This window comes from Protopterus annectens, chromosome 15.part0 (genome assembly GCF_019279795.1).
Source record: "Protopterus annectens isolate FY-2018-M chromosome 15.part0, PAN1.0, whole genome shotgun sequence".
NCBI classification, from domain to species: domain Eukaryota; kingdom Metazoa; phylum Chordata; order Ceratodontiformes; family Protopteridae; genus Protopterus; species Protopterus annectens.
The window spans coordinates 163464758-163485704 of NC_056749.1; the positions used below are offsets into that span (position 1 = coordinate 163464758).

At 38.6% G+C, this 20947-nt stretch overlaps 1 long non-coding RNA gene across 1 annotated transcript in view; it reads left to right on the forward strand.

The window, feature by feature from the left end:
* LOC122790074 overlaps positions 1 to 20947 on the forward strand; it is a 561856-nt gene that overhangs the window by 439027 nt on the left and 101882 nt on the right. The window contains exon 3 of the long non-coding RNA XR_006362917.1: positions 533 to 585. This is a non-coding gene — a long non-coding RNA (uncharacterized LOC122790074). The remainder of the gene's footprint in view (positions 1 to 532; positions 586 to 20947) is intronic.

A 20947-nucleotide genomic window follows, 5' to 3' on the forward strand; every position in this document is an offset into this window, starting at 1 on the left:
AGACAGGGGTGACCCCTGATCAGTTGTATATTCACATTAGTCATGGCAGCATAACATAAGAAATTCGTCATCAATAACAAGTCTTTTTTTGTGTAAAGTAGTATGGATTTCAAACTTTTTATATGTGGATGATGTGACAATAATAGCAGGAACAAAGGAGACATCAAAACTTCTTTTGCAATGTTTTATACTAAATATTAATTTAGTGGGACTTAATTTAAGTAAGGCAAAAATGAAGGGTTTGTGTGGAAATGTATCTGATTTTGCAATATTGAAAGACTTTGAAATTACACAGGAAGGAATTATGATTTTAGGCATACCTTATGGAAAAGTAATATATAAAGAAATATTGTGAAACCCTTCTTAAGTTATGTAAAAAGTTAAGTTTCTGGAAAATGTTTTATTTATCATATGAGAAAAAAGTATATTTGCTCAATGGAATCTTTTTAAGTTCACTGTCTTATATGTTTTCAGTTCATTTTTTCCAGATGAATGGAGACTAGAATTTTGAATTGTTTTCATTCTTTTGCAGAGTACAATTTAATCTGGTAAAAAGAGGAATTTTATATGCCTCAAAAAAACAAGGTGGGTACTCTTTAATAAATCCAGAATTTTTTTTAAAAAATGTTTTTTTAATTCCTTTACTTCAACATTTAGAAAGAAAAGACTGATCTCACAATTATTTACTATGGAAAATAACTTTTGGCAAAAATGTATAAAAGGAAAGAGGGTTAAAATGTAGAAAATGGGGAATTAATCTCTTTTTGTTGAAGTATAAAAATACTTTGACAACATAATGAAAGGAATGGTTATAAATCCATATGGTGAAATGGTTTTAAGTAGGAATCAAGCATTAAAGAACAGAAGAGGATACATGTCCAAGTTATCGCAGATGAAAGACTTTGTGTGGAGATGCACCTTAAATAAATTACCAATAAGAGGAAATTATTTCCTCAAAACAGAACAGGGAAAAATGCTCAAGAAATGACTAAAGAGATGGAGAATATGAAACATGTATTTAAAGTGTAAAAGAGTACAGACCTTGTGGGGCTATGTAAAAAATGGACTAACTCATTTATTTCCTTTGAAAGATGAAAAGATGTTATATGGAGATTATGGACAAATTTGGAATACTGAAATTATTAAAACAGATATATTTCTTATGATACTAATGTTTATAGTGTGGAGATAAAAACAGGAAAAACATTCTTAATTTTATGATTAAACAATTGAAGGAATTGTTGAAGAGATGTAAATGGGAAATGTAATATTTTTGTAAATGTAAATATCACTGTATATACAGTCATAAAGTATAAAATGTTTGAAATTGGAATGAATTTAAGAAATAAAATTTGTGTGAATTGCGAAGAATGCAGGCTAACATGTTTCCTGTCCAGCTAAAATGCATGTTCATTTCATCATCGTGCGATAGCAATTACCTCTTATGATTAATGTTTTATTTGGTTCACTTTAATGTGAATTATAACTTAATCTTACAACAGTTTCCTATCCACACCACTAAAAGAAATAGTGACACAATATATTGTACACTTGTCTGTTTTTTTAATACCTCTCCAGGACTTTGCTCAGTGGCTCACCTACTTGGCTCATTCATTCTGGTGATTCGGAATTATTGAATATAATGCCCTCTTTGGCATGTATCTGTCCAGACACATGCAATAAATGGAATGCCCACAGAGATACCTTACTAAAAGGATACACGGCCTAAACAGTATATCCTACATGGACTGACTCTAAGCCCTGTAACTATATTCAGTATCCTACAAACTAAGAGGTGACCCAAGTTTGCTGTACATGGCATCCTATGACCTATTACTGATGGATTTACTGCATGTCAGCAAGTCAAATGGCAACAAATACTTGGTCCAAGGTGCTTAAACGTCTTCTGCAACATCAACAGAACAGTTTGGAGGGACAGGTACATCTCAGGGGATAGATGCTGCTGCTGTGGAACAAACTCATCCATATAAAACAAAATTCATCCCTGTACATATTGAAGTGCAACTTGGATATATGGATGGGAAATAGAAAATTTACGCATGAACTGCTTCCTGTGCTACTAATGGACACAGACATTCCCTAAATCCTTCATCTTGTACGTGGGTCCCCTCACATTATCTGTGGTGTGATCCCAGTTATTCTCATTAATGGTAATATATAATTATCAACCATGGGATGAGTAAGTGCCGTTCTATAACCAAATAGGCTAGATAATTTTGAGAACAAAAAGTGAAACTGGCTAAACCTAAAGTGGATCACAAGGGCAACTAGCCTAGTACTTGCCTATGGATAGCACGAAATAGATTTTGCATTGTTATAATGCACTCTATGCTTCTTGAATATTCATGTTTACTTTTGTTTCTGCACTTTCGAGTCATGGCTGAAAAGCAGCCCACCTGCCCAGTTATCAATTATTAAATAAGCAAATAAATCAGTTGACCTTTTTTCAGTTAAGAGCTGCAGTTTTAAAGAAATGTATGTATGAATTATTAGCAGTTATAACTATATACGGTACATATAAACAAATTAGCATATAGTAGTATTGCTTACAGGTTAGTTCCACAATTTAAATTAATTACAGCATTTAAGTACATGTGCCATTATATACAGTATTTACAAGAATGTACAAAGAAAGAGTACCAGCATAATAGAGAACTGAAAACTAGGGGCAATGGTACAAGTTACATGACATAAAACCTATGCTCCCTTGCATTTCAGTGAGAAAGGGAACTGTTATATGGATGGACATGACAACTGGAAGACAGAACAATACAGCATATGAAGAAAAAGGAATGAGTTATGCCTGCAGTGCTAAGGGTACAAATTTCAACCTCAATATTAAACAGTCTTACGGAAAAAGTAGTTGATACAGGAAACAAGTTATTTGAGCATGTAGTAAACCGTAAGACCAAACAGTCCTGACATAGGTAGCAGGTTATGCGAAGGTGAAAAATGGAGCCAACTTAAAACATTACTTAAATAAAAGGGAAGAGTAGGCAGACTAATGTCTGTTTCTCTTATTGCTATGTACTATAACGGAATTGTCTATTAAGTAAAATCAAAACTGGTTACACGACTAATGATGAAAAATATCTTTGAAGACAGCCATTTAAAATAGTCATTCGTATTCATAACATTATTAGTATTATCATTATAGTACAAGTATTGTGAATAATCCCATGCATTGCTTTTTTTAAACAAAAAGATGGCGGTACGCATACATTGTATTTGGGTGAACCCCCCCCACAGTCATTCCACTGTCCCATTAATTGGCTATTTCTCCCCACTTGCCATAAGCACTGTTCAAAACTGTGTGTTCTGTTTTCTGCTTTACTTCTACAATATTTGGATTTAATTTAAAACTTTTATTTCAAATTTTATAGCACAAACCCTGACAGATATTTGCTAAACAAAGCAACAGTCAGTGAAAACCGACATAGCATTAAAACTTCTCAGCCTTTGAAACTCACCTTCACTGAAACCACATTGAAACCCACATTAAAAAAAAAATTCATATGACCAGTGGCGGATTAAGTCTACTTTGTGGCTGTATTCAAATCATAGGTCCCTTGCATACATTTTTAGGATCACGCAAAAGTTCCTTGATTCACCTTCCTGATTGTATTAAATTATAATGTATAATTGATATACCTTTTATAATGCAGCACCACTTAATGTGTTTTAGTTTTGAAAATGTTTCCAGTAAGCAATGGAATGACACATCTGAAGCAATCATAACAAAACTCTCCATTTCCAAACATTTCAACCATAAAAGACCAGTCATACTTCTGTCATTACAATCCACCAATATCAGTCAGTATGCACAATCTCTGGAGAACTAAGTCATCTGAATAATTCCACATTAGAGATCTGTAAATTCTAGTAAACAACTTTATATTTCAGTGTTTTATCTGCAAATTCATAGCCTGCTGTCCTTGAAGAATAAATTGCCTATGTTACATTAAAAAAAAGGTAAGCTGGTAATATCGCAATAGGGAATGGATGGCAAACTGAAAGTAGGCTCATAGTTACTAGTAATCTCATCTGAAGGGGGACATACTTAGGACTGCACCCCCCCCCCTTAAAATACAACACATTATCAACAATCCATCTACACGCTGTGGGAGTAGAACCCACAGCCTTCTGCACAACACAAGTATGCTACCTGTTGTGCTACTAACAGTTTTAAAATTCTATATCACAATAGACGTACCATTTGCTAAACAAAATGCTTGCACTTTGGAAAATGACTTGGCATGAGCTGCAGTAAACTTCTTTTCCCTTGAAGCTCACAAATCCTTGAAAAATGTACCTGTAACTCATTTATTAGAAAAATGCAGCGTGGTTGTTGGGGTAGGGAGGATTCAGGCTTTCCTGTATGTAACGATACACCAAGCAGGAAACCCGTAAAAGCAAGACTCCCCAGTTTAGAAGCTGATATATTTATTCCACTGTGCCGTCCGTTCGACTCAGCACAGATACCCAAAATAGTTAACAGCAGTAAACAACCAAAAGTTGAAGCAAAACTTCCAAATGCAATAAAATACTTTCACAGTTAAGAGCTTTCACGTAACAGAATGTCAGGCTTCCTCAGTGCAAATCAATGTTTAAAATCTCCCCTATAAATGTAACCAGCACATTCAAAAGAACCAATAAGAACTGGCTACAATCAGCCCTAAACACACTTTTAAAAGGCATACCCATAATCCCCGATTATCAATAAGAAAATGTATATAAGGAAATATATGTAAGAAAATGCATATAAAAAATATAGTAACACATAGTACATTAAAACTGTTCAATCCACTTTTAAAATGTTTAAATCAATATTATATATAATACCATTAACCCAATAATGAATTACTTTGCGACTGTGACCTTTATAATTTTGCTGATCTCAGTTTAAGGACACAACTAATACTGATATAGTCCAGCCTACAACTTGATCTGCCAGAACAACACTCTGTATTCAAGTTTGGCCTCCCAGTTACACCCCCCTCCCGGGCATCAGTTGCAACTTGTTCTATGACCATAAACATAATTAGAGCATACTTGAGAGTGCTTGAAAAGTGCACTTGTTTCTTTTTCCTTGAAAATAAATGTATGCTCGTACATCCTCCAAAGATTCCTCTTCCCCATGTAAAAACTGTTACATGATTTGCACACTACCAAATAGACCACCCCTAAGGTATTGCATGTATAATATCCATTGCTTTTCATCCTGTAGTTCCTTGTTAACATCACTTTGTTTATCAGTAATAAACTTACACTGATTGCACATTCAGCATTTATAGGTACCCACCTTATTTTTTCTTTATTGTGGTTAACCATTCCCCTTTCTAACCTTTAAGTTCATATCCCTCCTAATAAATTGGTGTATATCCAGGTACAAGATTCTTAATTTCATCCTGTAATTTCAAAACTCCCCAATGTCTCCTAATAATTGCCTCTATCTCTGTAGAGGTGGTGCAGTGCATGTGAATAAAGGCAGTTTCATATTCTACCAGAATGATATTTTCACTTTGGAATTACCACCTTTTCCCAACAGTGGACCATACTTAACTTCCCTATCTCGAACCACCTCATCATTTAAACCATTCACCAAACTTGATGTGGATATACCCTCTGTATAAACAGTCCCTTAATTCCAATTCCTGTCCAAAAACTGTCTGGGTAAATTGTAAATTGCTTTAATTTCTGCCTGCAAATCCTGATATTTTGAATTTCTCTCAATAAGCAAGACACTGCAGTCACTGGGTATAGCAATTTCAATAATCAATGTTACTTTTGTCTTCTATATCTGGTTTTCTCTCATCCATCTTTTGAACTGTTGGTAATGGGTGAACCCATGTGATGTAGACTTCATCATTTTCTGTGATGCTTTGTGCCTCATGTTTCCAGTGTTTTTCATCTACTTTAGTATTATGGTTTCACAATCCCCAGTGAGTAGTCTTGCCACGTTATTATGCCATTCAGTATATAGTCTTTCTGCTATTAGTATGTCACATTCAGCAACAAGGTGTGCAACTGTTTCTAATTCTGTTTTCTAAAACCTACATTTGTGTCTCCCACATGTTCATTGGACTTTATAAACCAATGTGAGTGTAGTCCACTATACTGGGTCGCCATTACTAACCTTTCATCTTTTGGTTTGAATTCGCCTCTCCTTAACCATTCCTGCATTCGATCCTGATCAACATAAGATTGCTCCAGGAGTATTCTATACTTGCAATTATACTTACGCATTTTCCACTTTCTTGCCTTCTCATCTGATCTTTCACCTTTTAATCTTTTGTTTTTTGGCACATACAGTTGCTGCCTGATTTTTACGTACTTCTGGTTTGATTTCCATTCCTGCCGATATGATTCTGCTAGATTACGAAGGGACATTATCTTAGGTTTATTCTTCTCACGTTTCAGAATTCTCTGGGTCTTGTTAGGTTAGCAGATAGGCATGCAATTCTACAATTGCAGATCTATACATGTAATCAACTTCAAGGAGCACCATTATCCCCTCTGGAATGGGCAATATATAATCTTATTATGCACTCATTTTTTTTAAATCATTTGAGCATGAAGCATACTTGTTTTCTTGTGTAATCTGTCCAACACATTTTGGGGAAATGACTCCAAAACTGTAAGTTAGGACAGGAAGAGTAAATTGATTTATAGCTTGAACTTTGTTCCGAGATATCCATGCTGTTTTCAGGATTAGTCTTGTGAAATATTCCTTACTGAGTTGTATTAATATTCATATTTGTCCTGACCCTCCTTTAAATAACCACACCAAACACATAAAGCCATTTGACGACTTTTATTAAACACTATTGTACAATGAACTTAGACAGAAAAACATTAATTATCTTCCTCAGCAATGATCTCAGGGCAGCGTCACTCCTCACCCTGGATGAATTTACCTCAGGGCAACAACATACTCACCCTGTTAACTCCTCCACTGGGGCAGCATACCTGCTCACCTCATCTCCAGACCAAACCAATAACCACCTTCTTTAGAGGGGAAACATAAAAGGACAATCCTGTCCCTCTTCTATGCCACCAGCCTGGTCCCCAGGCTGTTCCCCCTCCTAACCCTAGCCAGAACCATACCCTCTAAAAAGAGATTCAAATGTAAATTAAAAAGATCCAATCCTACGTCATTAATATGTACCCCATCCATTCGGTACAAAGACTCCTCTCCATCCCCAAAATCTCTGATTAGTGGTATGCATCCCCAAAATTCTTAACTGCCTAGCCAGTCTTTGATTGGTAAACCTTCTGACACTTTCAATTGCCCTACAACTATAAGCAGTCCTCCAACACAAATGAGGAATCAACTCTGACCACAAAATTTCCATACCCAGGTACAGTGCCAATAATCTCAGCAAGTCCTGAAAAATAATCTCCACTAATCATTTTTTGGAAAGAATGCCCGTCATTGTCCCCCAAATGAGTGACCTAATACACAAGGACACCCCACCTTCAATTTATCCTTTTCAAATTCATGCACCAACCCATCCCACCTAAGACCCCTTACCCCATGCCAAGTCACTGACCACCCTAAATGTGAAAACCCACATTTTTCCCATCCCTAACGAAAGCATGTTTCTCTGCCCAGTGGATATACAAATGCCCCAAGATAATGTGCTTCCCTAAAAGAAAAGAGAAAATAATCAGGCCAAAACATTAATATATGATAAAAATGAATTTGAGGACCACCTCCCCATTCTCTGTCACTTCAATGGAACTACCCTCTCTAGCTAAATCTGAAGCCTTACTGATCCTAAATGAGCTGCAAAACTCTCCGCCAGAAATGCCATGCAATATAAAACCCTCCTCACCAAACCTATAAATTTACTACCCGACACCACCTTTCCCATACATTGAACAAAAAATTAACTGATCCACACTCCCCTTCCTCTTCCTCATGAATTCTTTAGCCCACATTACTGGACAAAGGCTAGGATTCCTGTTAGGTTTAATCACCACCAAACATCCCCTACCCAATTAATCTGTCTTTCCTCTTACTTATTGCAATAGTAACCTCTCCCTTTCCTATGATAACATCCTTCCAACATAACAAGTCTAACAACTCCGAAATACAGAAAGTGCCAAAATATAACCATGTACATAATGTGCCCCACATGAATTAATCCAAAGACCCCCCTTTTAACAAACCTAACCCTCTCACAAAAACTTTCAATATAATTCTAGTGAGTGGCCATCAAATATCCCTACGTTCCACCACCACTCTTCCCCCATCCCCTCAACATTTGCCCTAATTTCCAAGACTTAGTGAAATCTTGCAACACTGCAGCCAAATCCACCTTGACTGTCTTCAACTCATTGCCCCCAAGCATGAGCTACATATCTCAATAGTAATTCCTCCGACCATATCCCCCCCTCTTCTGGCAGCTGCAAAATAAACTGATTAAAATCAGAAAGAGCCCTTCCATATGCCTTCCTTGTAGAAGGGGCCCAGGAATGCTGTACCCAACCACCTGATTACATCGACCCAAGATTCCACACCACCTCTGGCAGGGTTTCTGGCACTTCCTTCACCTGTGGAACCAACTTTCGAAACCTGCAAAACTGAAATCAGGACAAGCAATCAGCAATCTCATTCCTTATGCCAGGCACATGCACTCCTGTAAAGGAAAAAAATTATTTAGAGGCTCTGCAAAACCAATTTATGTAATACCAACCATAACAAACCTGACTTGGCCATCTTCTTTTGTAATACCCTCACTACAGCCATATTGTCAGAGTGAAAAACTGCACGTTTGTCCCTCAAATGCTACTTCCACACCTCCAGAAGCTGCCAGTATAGACATCAACTCTAGAAAGGTCATGTCCTGCCGGCATACCTTCCTCCCATGGTCATTCAGCCACAAGCCACCGTCCCCCCAGCTGCATCCTTAAACAAGTTCCTCCTGCCCCACCCAGTCTGGCTGCCAAAAAGATATCCCATTAAAATGCTGCAAAAAAAAAATCCCACACCACCAAGTCCTCCCGCACCAGCTGGGTCATCCTAACCCAATGGTATTTACTCTGACCCCCTTTCAACATATAAGCAACTGACTTACCAAAGGCTCACCCTGGGTGCACAGCTTGACAGGCAAAATTCAAAATCCCCAACAACTCCATGACCGAACGAATCCAAATCTTATCCTTACCCAACACCAAACGTATAGCCAACCTAAGCCTCTCTATTTTATCCTCAGGCAAAACTGTCCCTGCTCCACATCAGCTGTTAGTCCCAGAGATTCTAATGCTCTTTCCGGACCCTCCATCTTATGCTGAGCCAATTGTACCCCTAACTCCTAAAAGTAATGCTTTATAAAAGTACTTTTATAAACATAGTATATATATTAATATATGTATATTTTAACTTTAGACATTGCTTTGTGGTTGAGTATAAACTGTTCTTAAATGAAGCCTTACAGGTGAACACTATTTTACTTAAAGAATGATGTCATAGAGGCTTTAGTATAAATGTTAGCATTACTTTTATTAGATGTAAAAGGTCTGAAGAAGCCCATGAGGGTGAAAGCGCTAAGCTGGAATTCCAATAAACCTTGGATTTTATACTACATGCTTGAACTATTACTTAAAGTGCTACTAGTGTTCTCTGTGTATGGTGCGATCGCTGTGGAGTACTCTGGTGCTATTTCTTTGTTTTGAACTTGATTGGTATAGTTATCAGAGCATTTACCCCTACTTCGCTCGTTTAAGTTGGTTTAAAATTATATTCCATACATCCTCAATCACTTTTTCAAAATGGTCCATGTTTTCTTGTTCAATGTTTTTCATAAATCTGTTGTATTAATGAACACGATTTTTTATTTGAATCTTCTGACAGTTTTTCTTTCTTCTAATTTCTGTAAATTTTTTTCGTAAATCTGTTGTCTGGAAATTCTGGGCTTCTTGCATAATTGTAACAATTTCTTATCTTCAGTAGTCCACTCTGTTGTTTGTATGGCTCTTGTGATTTTTGTCGACTGCTACTTGAACAGGGGAGCCATCCTCCTGGAAGTGGCCCAGCCCCATTGTAGGAATATTTCCATGTCTTGAGGATTCTACATTGTCATTTTTTCCCATCCTGGTTGCAGTGTACCTACCAGGATTGGGCACTTTTATTTCCTGGGATTTGTGAACACATCTACTTTGTTAACCTACTAATATCCATGATATAGACTATATAAAATAGTCGATATATCAGGGTCATCTTTCTGAGATTTTGTGAAAAACAGGGTCCACCTCATGAAGGCTTTCACCAAGACTTGAGGATGAATTCAGTTGTAGCAATACTTATCTCCTTTTGCTGATTTTATTTCTCTATTCTAAAGGGTATGAAGTCTAATGCTCAAATGCCTGCCTTTAATTCTTACTTCAGTTAATGATTTGCCAGAAAAATTCAATTTTATGAGAAACAGACCCAATTTATAAGGCAAAAATCTGGACAATTGAGGTATGACCCCCCCCCCCTCCCTCTTACACGCATGATTGGAACCTCTGTAAAATGCCTGCTCAGGGACCAGTAAATCTATCGCTGCTGTAAACATGCAAAGTAAAGAAAGCTATTAAAATGCTTCTGCATTTACACCTTCTCAGGAACCTATTGTTTCATGCATGGAAAGTAAAGGAATACATTAGAACCGTACACAGTGTAAAGGAATCCATCAAAATACTGCTGCTGTTTTATGCCTACTTGATAACTTGTGCAAATTGCCTGCTTGGAAACCTGTAAATTCATTGCTCCTGGTGAAAATTAAATCTCGAGAATGTCTGCCAACTCGCAAATTCTGACTCGTTCCTTGCTCAGTAAAGAAATCTTCTCATTTGAAGTCCGTGCTTCTTACACACATGCACACAACCCGTACCTACCTACTTGTACACAAACGTGCACACACACCACTACATACCTACTTGCACACAGACTTCTTAAACACACACACTTCTCCAGTTTTTGTCCACAGTTCAAATGTCTTCAGCAAGTCAAATTCCATGCAAGCAGAAGAGGAAGACATAAACAATATGTCGCACAGACACAACAGGTCATCTGTTCGACTGGACACAAAAGGACAATAGGATTCTATTAAATGCTCAACTTCTGCATTTTTCTTCCTATTTACTGTCCCTGCTATGAATGAATAACAATACAGCACATAAAATATTTTAAATTGACTGTTTCTCTCCACTAGAACAGTACCTTACTGTACTGTGGTTGTTTCACTTTCAAAAACTTTTGTCACACCCTGGGAAAGCTTGCTGCAGTCTCCAGTTCACTGATGCCATCAAGGCCACTGAATGCCGGTAGTTTTCTGTCCATTTCCTTCCCCAAACTGACATCACCACTATTGTCCTAAAAATCCACCTATGCTGTGATGTCACAGCTCTCTGATCCTTCCCCTACCTATACAGAAAGTAAATTCTAGAACCAGGAAACAGTACATTTGTCAAGTCTCCTGGTGTGAGCTGCCAGTCAAAGTGGGTAACAGCACAAATGAAGCTTAGCACTTTGACAGCTAGGGAAGTAAGGTGTGAAGGAGGATGGGAGTTGAGCTAAAGTAATAAAATTCAGGCTTCACAAAAGACTGCAGTTTAGCCATTATAAAAAGAAGCAGCAGTAAAAAGCACTTTGAAAGTCTGATCTGTGACATTTGCACTGCTGGTGTTTTAAGTAGTCATTGAATGGCACAAAATGTTACTTAATACTACTTGACTGAAAGCATGTAAAATCAATGCAGTGACAGATGCCTTAGGAAGAAAGAGGCCTGTGTGATTTAATTTTTTTTTACAGAGAAGCACTGCATTGTGGGATTCCTAGAGGCAGACTAAACTATCAGAATTACTTCAAGATGCCAGACCCCATGTGATCAGACTCAGAAATTAGGCATAAAATATTTAAAAGCTTGTAAATAGTCCCCGAGTGGTGTTAAAATGTAGGGAACACCAAACCATGATGAAATAAACATGTTTTTTTGAGTCTGTGGGGTGAGGTCTTCCTTTAAAGAAAAACACCCTTAGTTTTGTTTTTTTTTTTTGTTTGTTTTTCTTTTTTTAATTAAAAGAAACTTGATGATCTGGCCAGAAGGCCCCCTCCCAGCTGGAGAGAGCCGTCGATGCCATGACCAGTTGTGCCAGAGGGGTTGGTACAAAATACCTGTGCATACTGCCCCAAAAATGCCCAGATCCCATGTAATCTTAGGCTTCAGGTATGTTTCAGACCATGCATTTTTACGCTGTCATGCAGATCTACTCTCCCATAGTACCTAACCCCTTCCCATGCTGACCATAACCTGTCTAAATATCAAACTGGGGCTATATAACACCAAGTCATCTAATGACTCCTATGTTGCCAGATGCACCCCTTTACCTTTTTGGGTGTCCTGAAGTAGTGACAGAGTGCCTCACTATCCCCAGAATGGATGAGATGATAAATGTTGCTTAGTCCCAGCTCCACCCATAGCTGCTTACTACCAGTCCATCCCAACCCCCATCCAGGTGAATTATGTCTTCTAGTATTGCTACTAAAAAATAAAGGATGTCTAGGCAACTGTTAGGTCTTTATAACTGTATACCAAAGAACCAGGCTTTTACTACTTGCGTTAATACTTCTGTCTGTCAGATATCATTGCTTATGCATGGGTTAGTATAGCTACCTTACAAATAAGTCTTCCTACCTTTTGCCATCATTTAAAACTGCTAGGAATTATAATGCTTTTGACTGTAGTTTTTCATTGAGCTCAGAAATATAAAGCCCCGACTGAGCCAGACGACCATGTAATGGCCTAGGCACTGAAAAATCAGGACAGGTTGGGGCAGAGTGATCCCATTCTTTTGGGAGAGATGACCTGGTCCACTTAATGGCACTAGGTGAGAACTAAGTATTAAAGCAAAGCCTCCCATGCACTGATGTATATGACCTGGCCTGAAGAAGCATACAGCTAGATTTTGCACATACATGGAAGCGTGTGTAATCAGTGGGCTGCTACTACTTGCCAAAGTTTGGTGTTGCATATATCAAGCAGCCAAAGGTGCAATGGATGTAGCACAGACCCCCATTCCTTGAGCTTGAGGCTCTTTTCCAATGTCCACAGGTTTAGGAAATTGTTGAGCATGAACAGGACAGTGGGGGTAGTGGTTTGGCATTCACAGGGATGAAAAAAATCTGGTTTGGCACTACAAACACTGCAAGAGGGCTGCATTTCTGCATGTTAAGCAACAATGTAGATCAATTGTTTATCACTGTTCTTTCATCATGTTTGATTTTTTCTTTATTTAAATATATTTGCATTAATCTGCTCATTTTCCAGCACTTTCTGGGCACACCTGAAATAAGTGTCAACTTCATGAACCTTTAACTTTGATCTTTAAATGCACAAATCATTTCCTGATTTTGTCTTCATTAAGCTAGACCAAGCAAACTATTAATTTCGGCTATAAGTGTAAGGATTTTTCTTTCTTTAAGCATTACTTTGGCCATTCCAGATCATTTCATGTCCTTCTCAGGATGATCAGCCTTCTCTGACATACAAAAGAAAACTCTGAGAAACAGCACTGGTTTATCTCTAGTCCAGTTGCTTTCATCTTTTTCTGCATTTACATATCTTCTGTATTGCTCTGCAGCCTTTATGTTGCTTAAATCCCACTGATGTACAGGTGGGATGCTTAAAAAAATAAATCCTGAAACATGAAAATGACTTATGAAATTACAAGTTTGCACAGTATTATCAAATACTGGCTTGTACTTGTCTTTTTCCTTTAGTGGCCAGAACTCTGTCGAGTCACCAAAATGCATTGTTAAGTGCAGTGCAGAGTAGCCGTTCTAAAGCTGATTGATTATTGGGGTAAAATCAGTTATTTCTATTTTGAAGAAATTGCTTAATGTTTACTAGCCCCTTTAGGAATAAGAAGCAGTCTTTGAAGAGCATAAACTCTCTGAATAGCTGGACTCTGCTTCGTCACATTATTGAATTACATATTCTCGTTAAAGCCTAATAGCTTAAATGTTCATTTCAAATGGAACTTTTCTCAGCAGGTTATGCGCCACAATGAACGTCGATCAGTTATCTCCGGAGAAGCAATTCATGAATGCCTGCAATTTTAATACCACAAATATGCTTGGATCTGCACAAATGCAGAAGTTATTAGTTGCACTGTTCCCTCTAACCAACTGACGGAGCACAGATGGAAGGCACACAATTTAATTTTGTGTATGTCCAAACTCCCAGTTTACTTCAAGACTTATCTGATTATAATCTTCCTGTAGCAAACAGGACACACTTCCAATTAGATAAACAGCATGTTGTCTAGAAAATATTTAGTCTTACCAAATTTTAATTTAAATAAGAAACCCATATAAATAATTGTTTTAATTGTGTTTAATAAAATAACAAATCACATCAAAATCCCAAAGGGCATCTTAATCTCATTAGAATTCTGTGTCTTATGGTTTAGCTATTTGAGTTTATTGTTATGAACAGCACTTTAACCACAACTGATTTTCAGCTGTTTAAGAATGTTATTTCTGCAATTCTTTTGTGAATGTTTACATAAAATGTTCACACAGTTACAGTTTTTAGTGACTTTTTTCCTTTTTGTGGTGTAGTAAGATTAAGACAATTTCATTGAACTATCAGTAAAATTATCAGATATAAGAGTTAATGTTCTTCAGTAACCCTTATAACCTGGAATTGCAGTATCTTTGGTGTTCCTACAATGGCAAATGGTAGTCTTATGACAGTATATGGATAATTATTATTCATACTTTGATTAAAAAGGTGAAAAGGATTATGAATTTATTCAAGTAATAACCAGTAAGATCAACAAAAAAAAAAATCATCCTATGAAAAGGAAACCATTTATGCTGGAAACATTAAAGAAGCAGTTCTCAGACTGCACTTAATGCAATGATGCCTATGTAAATAGGTTTGCACATACCTCTCCACATGTAGACTTCGAAAATCTGTACAGTGGCTCTTGAAAAGTAGAAGCAAAAAGATATCTAAAACCAATGCACAAGTCCAAAACGCCACAAAAATGCTTGTCCAAGCTAATATCTCAGAATTTAATCAAGTTTAGTGCTTTAGTTCCCTCATTGTAAGGAACTTCTTAGTTAACATTGATATACTGCTTTGGACAATTTAATGCAACATAATTGGACATGCTTAGGGCAAATAAGGAACATGGTCACAAGGCTAGCATTTTGTACACAAACCCTCTCTGTGGAAGCAAAAAAAAAAAAAAAAAAACTAGAGCAAGTTCTGTACAATAATGACTTGCTCTAATTATTGAACTGCATATGCATCAGATTTCAAGGGATCAATGCTAGCAGTCTGAAAAATGAGCTCTAAAAAAATAGTTTGTCTAAAGAGTGGTAGTCTTATGGAAGGGGGATTTCTACAGTAAGATGCAGGATTAAGGGCAGGCTTAGTGATGGCATGCATTTCTAAGGGGGTGCTAATCCTAACCTTGCCCTATGCCTTAACTTAGAACACTTTCTGTAACATCGCTACCATTTAAGATGACTCGAGACACTACTTTAAAAATATGCATACGCACTCATATCTAACCCCTTAGCTGGCCCTTACTCTAATCTTAACTCATATAAACAAGCGCTCACACCTCACTACCTAATGCAAGAAATGTTCATATATATGAGCATTTCAGCATCCGCATAAACCAACACCTGCCTTTCACAATCCACCTGTTCTTCATTTGATATTTCTACCCCTTGACTTCAGAATCTCAAAAAACTTTTAAAATAACAAAGAAAGCACAGCTCAGAAAACAGGTATTTCATTTAATACCAGGACTTAAAGCGCTTTTCGTTTGCCCCAAAGCAAACCTCTTCCCCTTGGCCAACAGAGCACTCAATGTTGGATGAAAATTCCGTAATATCAATCCTTTGACAAAAAGAATGTTTGATCAACTACCATAGAATCACAATGTATTATCAGAAGGCGGTGAAAGTTAATCAGTCAGTGTGTACTTAATGAAGGATTTTTTATTAACTGGATATTATACAGTTCATGTACAATGAATTTGTTTCAGGATTCTGTGTACATTAAATATTTTGAGTCCAGTACAGTGAAAGTTATATGTACCAAAAAATGGCATGCAGTCACCAGAAAGGAATTTAATAATGGCCATTTTGTTGTTTATTCAGCACAGTGACATTTTGATTCTGTAATGAACATTATAAAAGAAATAGCACTTTAGTACAAAGAACCTAATTGTAATGTGTAGTAAGAGTGGCCCAACAATGAAGTAAGCTGATTATATGAATGTGAAATGAGTACACCAAGTGACATTTTGTGAACTAATGAATAATATAACAAAGAATGAAACAATTTTTCAGGTAATATTGAAGACCAAGTTCAAAAGCATATTAAGTCAGTTTTGTTTGGTTAAACAAATGAGTAAAAGACAATGGCTGGAATTCAAAAAGGTTGTCATTGGCAGTAAGCCCTTTTTACTGCTGATGGTAACTATTATCAGTTCAGACAGCCCTACCCTGTAGTCTTGTGTCGTCAGCCCTACCTTGCAGTCTTGTCGTCAGCCCTACCCTGCAGTCTTGTGTCGTCAGCCCTACCCTGCAGTCTTGTGTCGTCAGCCCTACCCTGCAGTCTTGTGTCGTCAGCCCTCCCTGTCTCAGTGGCCTACCACCGATGTTAATGAGCATTCCAGGAAAGTGGCCTTTACTTAATACCCACTTTCTCTCCTCCTGGAAATGCCTGTGGCAAAGCATGTATGTAATCAACAAAATCACTTGGCTGCGAACAAGGCCCAAATCTTGCATTCACCTATTATTTTTATACATGAGATCAGAATACAGTTAAGTGCCAAGGAGTTTACTAGATGGGAAATGGGGGGGGGGCATGTGTAAGTGTATGCAGGAGGGACGAATGGTTTCAGAAGAGGGTGTATGTTACTGTGTTCTGAGAAGGGCTGTAATACCTCCAAACTGTAAACCTGACAAGCAAATTCTAAAATAATGAGGGGCACTATACACTAGGCATATTGTATACATATTGGCTACAAGATGCTTAAAAAGTTAATGCAATAATAGTTTTCCAACACAAAAGATGTATGGAGAACAGAGTTGGGAAATATCACTCTGACTCACTTAAGATAGCTTATAGAACAGGTTTTGCAGCATATAAGACATAAGGGAGTGTTAACACTAGAAGCCGAGGACACATCAAATATCCTACCTCACCAAAAAATGAATGGCTGGGGACCTTAAAACACTGTACCTTTAGCATACAGAGCAACTCTTGAAATAAGCAGAAATGTAATCCTCTGCACTAGTACTATCCTTAAATAGTCCAATAAATTCATTAAAAAAGGGGGAAAGTGATTCTAGCCCCATATCGTAGGATATTTGATGTGTCCTCAGCTTCTAGTGTTACCACTCCCTTAATTCTGCCTTTCCTGTGGGTAGTCTAGTTTTGGATATAGATTTGCTGTGTCCAGGACTATTTGTAGGCTTCTAAGCCCCTAATCCTTCTAGCTCAACTTTTTCTTAGAATTAGTGATTTTTTTTTGTTTTAGCACTCAAGTCTTTTTCTTTGTGCTCAGCACTTGTTCAGAACTTATTGTAAGCACTAAATAAGCTACAAATTACTTCAGCACTCAACTTTCCTCACTTAACCAGAGGAAAACAGTTTTTAGTACTTAATAAGCAGCTATTCAGGCATGTCTAAAGGTCAGCTCCTGGTGTTTTCTCCTGTCTACCTGATGAATCTGGGCATCTTGGGCCAATGCAGTAATTGCCTCATGTACAGACAACCCTCTCCTCCTACCACCCAACACTACGACCTGTGAGAGATGCACTTATATAGCCAAACTGGAAGCAAAGCTCTCTTCACCTAAGACTGGACTCGACCGTCAAGAGGAGAAGGTAAACACTTGCACCAGACCACACTCTGCACATAGTCCCTCAAAACCTACACCACCAAAACACCCACATAGAAACGCACAATTACACACCTACATTTGCGGAGGCTCTCAGTAAAAACCTGCCCAAGCAACAGGGACCTCCAAAGCAGAAACACAAGCAACCTCCACCCCCTAACACAACCCAAATGAGACATAACCCACAAACTCAGTGTGCCGCTCAACCACAGCCCATAAGGCATAACAACGTACCCAACACTGTAGTCATAGGTGACTCTATAGTCAGGCAAACTGATGTTTCACTCACCAGGCTAAACAAAGAGAAATTACCGTCAGCTGCCTGTCTGTTGCCAGGATCTGCCACATAACGCATGCACTCACGTCACTGCACAACAAGTACAAATATGACTGTCATTGTCCATGTTGGTGTGAATGACCTGAGACGTACCTCCTTGGACTACATGAAAAGGGACATGGAGGAGCTGTCAGATCTTGTAGCCCAGGCAGGTATGACCCTAGCCCTGAGTAGCATCCTGCCATCACCCGGAATGATACCACAGTACAAGGACAAAATGATTGACTTCAACAATTGGCTAAGTTTTTGGTGTCATTCTAAGGGGATCCAGTATCTGTCTGCCTGGGATGACCTGATCGACATACCATGATGCTTTGCCAGAGATGGCCTACACCTGTCGCCCCTGGGATTCCGGATACTGGCTAAGGCTCTAGCCACCCCTTTAGTGCCTTTTTTAGGCAAGGTTCAAATGACAAATTCACCACCCTAACAGGTACAGGCAAGAAGAATGTAAGGGTACTGCTACTCAATGCTAAGAAGTCTAAACCTCAAAATGCACTCACTTGAGGCACTCCTTAAAATGGAGAACATAGACATCTGTACAGTGAGGGACCTGGTTCAAGGCTCCAGAGGGTACCCCTGCATTACCAGGCTATAATTCATACCGCACCTTTCGGCCACCTAACCTGGACCGAAACGCTAAAGGCGGAGGTGTGTCCATATTCATTAAGGATATCCACACCTCCAGGCTAGTTGCTCAGCATAATGCATTCGAGATTATCCAAGTGCAACTAACTCTGGGCAAGACCGCAATCCAAATTGTAGCTTGCTACAGATCGCCCACCATGCCCCAGGATTCCCACTCCTCATTTCTTAATACACTGGAAAATATTAGGGTACAACCTAACACCCTAATAATGGGTGATTTCAACTATCCTACCATTAACTTGGAAAACTAATCCTGTACCAACTCTTGTGCTCAACGTTTTCTGGAATTCATAAATGCCAATGCCATGGATCAACTTATCCACACCCCCACCAGGGGCAGCAATATCCTAGACCTGGTTATTACCAACATGGGCAACAGGTGCTCCACACCAGAGGTCAATTCCTCATTGGTCAGATCCGACCACAAGCTAATCATTATAGACATCCACATCCCACCCCCCATTTGGGAAACCACAGTAAAAAAATTTCTCCAAAGCCAATTTCATGCTTCTTAAGACAGAAGTGGCAATCTTCACGACACCCATGCTGACTGACAATAGAGGTATGACTGCTGAATCCTACACAAATGCACTTTAGTAAGCACTTATACAAGTGCATGGATCATGCAATCCTGAACAGAACCAAGATGCTATCCTCCAAAAAAAGGAAGCCAATCTGGTGGTCGCTTGCCATAAACAAACTCTACAACAGAAGAAACTGTTGATAAAAAGAGTAAAATCCCATGATTGGAGAAACTCCCTGGTAAGCCTCAGTAAGAAGCTGAGATCCCTCATAAAATCCTCCAAAGCTAGTTATGAAAACAAAATCGCCACTGACTCTAAAGACAACCACCAAGCATTTTATAGCTATGTCAAGAATCTCAATGGCAACACTCAGATCTGCTCTGAGTTGCAGCACAATGGCACTAAATATACAGAACCAACTGATATTGCAAACATCCTGGGAGATAGGTTCAGTGCTAACTTTGCCCCCCTGTCATCCTCTAAAGGGCCCATCTCTATACCAGAAGAATGCAAAGTTCCTGTAATCACAGCTGCACAGGCAAAAAAACACACTATCCAAAGCCAAGAACACAGCATACATGGGACCTGACGACATCCCAGGCTGTATTCTACCTTAACTACAGAACGAACTGGCACTCCACCTAAGTACCATGTTCAATCATAGCCTCACCTCAGGCTATGTGCCCACTGAATGGTGCACAGTGACAGTTATCCCACTCCACAAAGGGGGAGCCACCACAGACCCCGAAAACTACCGCCCCATTAGTCTAACAAGCCTAGTCTGCAAGGCTATTAAATGTATCATCATGGATCTTATAAACAATGACATTGGTAATCTCCAAACTCAGGACCCCACCCAGTTCGGATTTGTAAAAGGCAGATCATGTCTCCTAAACCTGATAGACTTCTTTGAAGCAGTCACCAAAGCTGTAGATGAGGGTAAGGTGGTTCACACAGCCTATCTAGATCTCGCCAAGGCTTTCGACACCATCCCCCACTCTAGATAAACTCACTAAACTAGGTATAAATCCCTATGTCACAAGATGGGTTGCCGACTGCCTCACTGACAAAACCCACACTGTGAAAGTAGCAGACTCCAAATCCAACATCAGACCAGTGGCAAGTGGAGTACCACAGGGTTCAGTCCTGGATCCTCTCCTGTTTGGTATCTACTTCTCTGAAGTACAGGCCAACACAGAAGGTCTTTGGTTAACAAAGTTCACAGATGACTGAAAACTAGGAGCCATAATCGAAACTCCAAAAGATGTGGACATCCTGCAAAAGGGCCTTGCTGAGACAGATGCCTGGTGTCAAAGCCATGGCCTCAAGCTCAATGCCAAAAAGTGCATTGTCATCCCTTTTGCTAAAAACTCTGTACCCACGAACTACCACATAGGCAGTAGTCTACTTAACACAAAGTGTGAGAAGAGACCTTGGGACAAAGGTGGACAGTGGCCTCTCCTTTGATCACATCCCCACAGTAGTTAGGAAATCA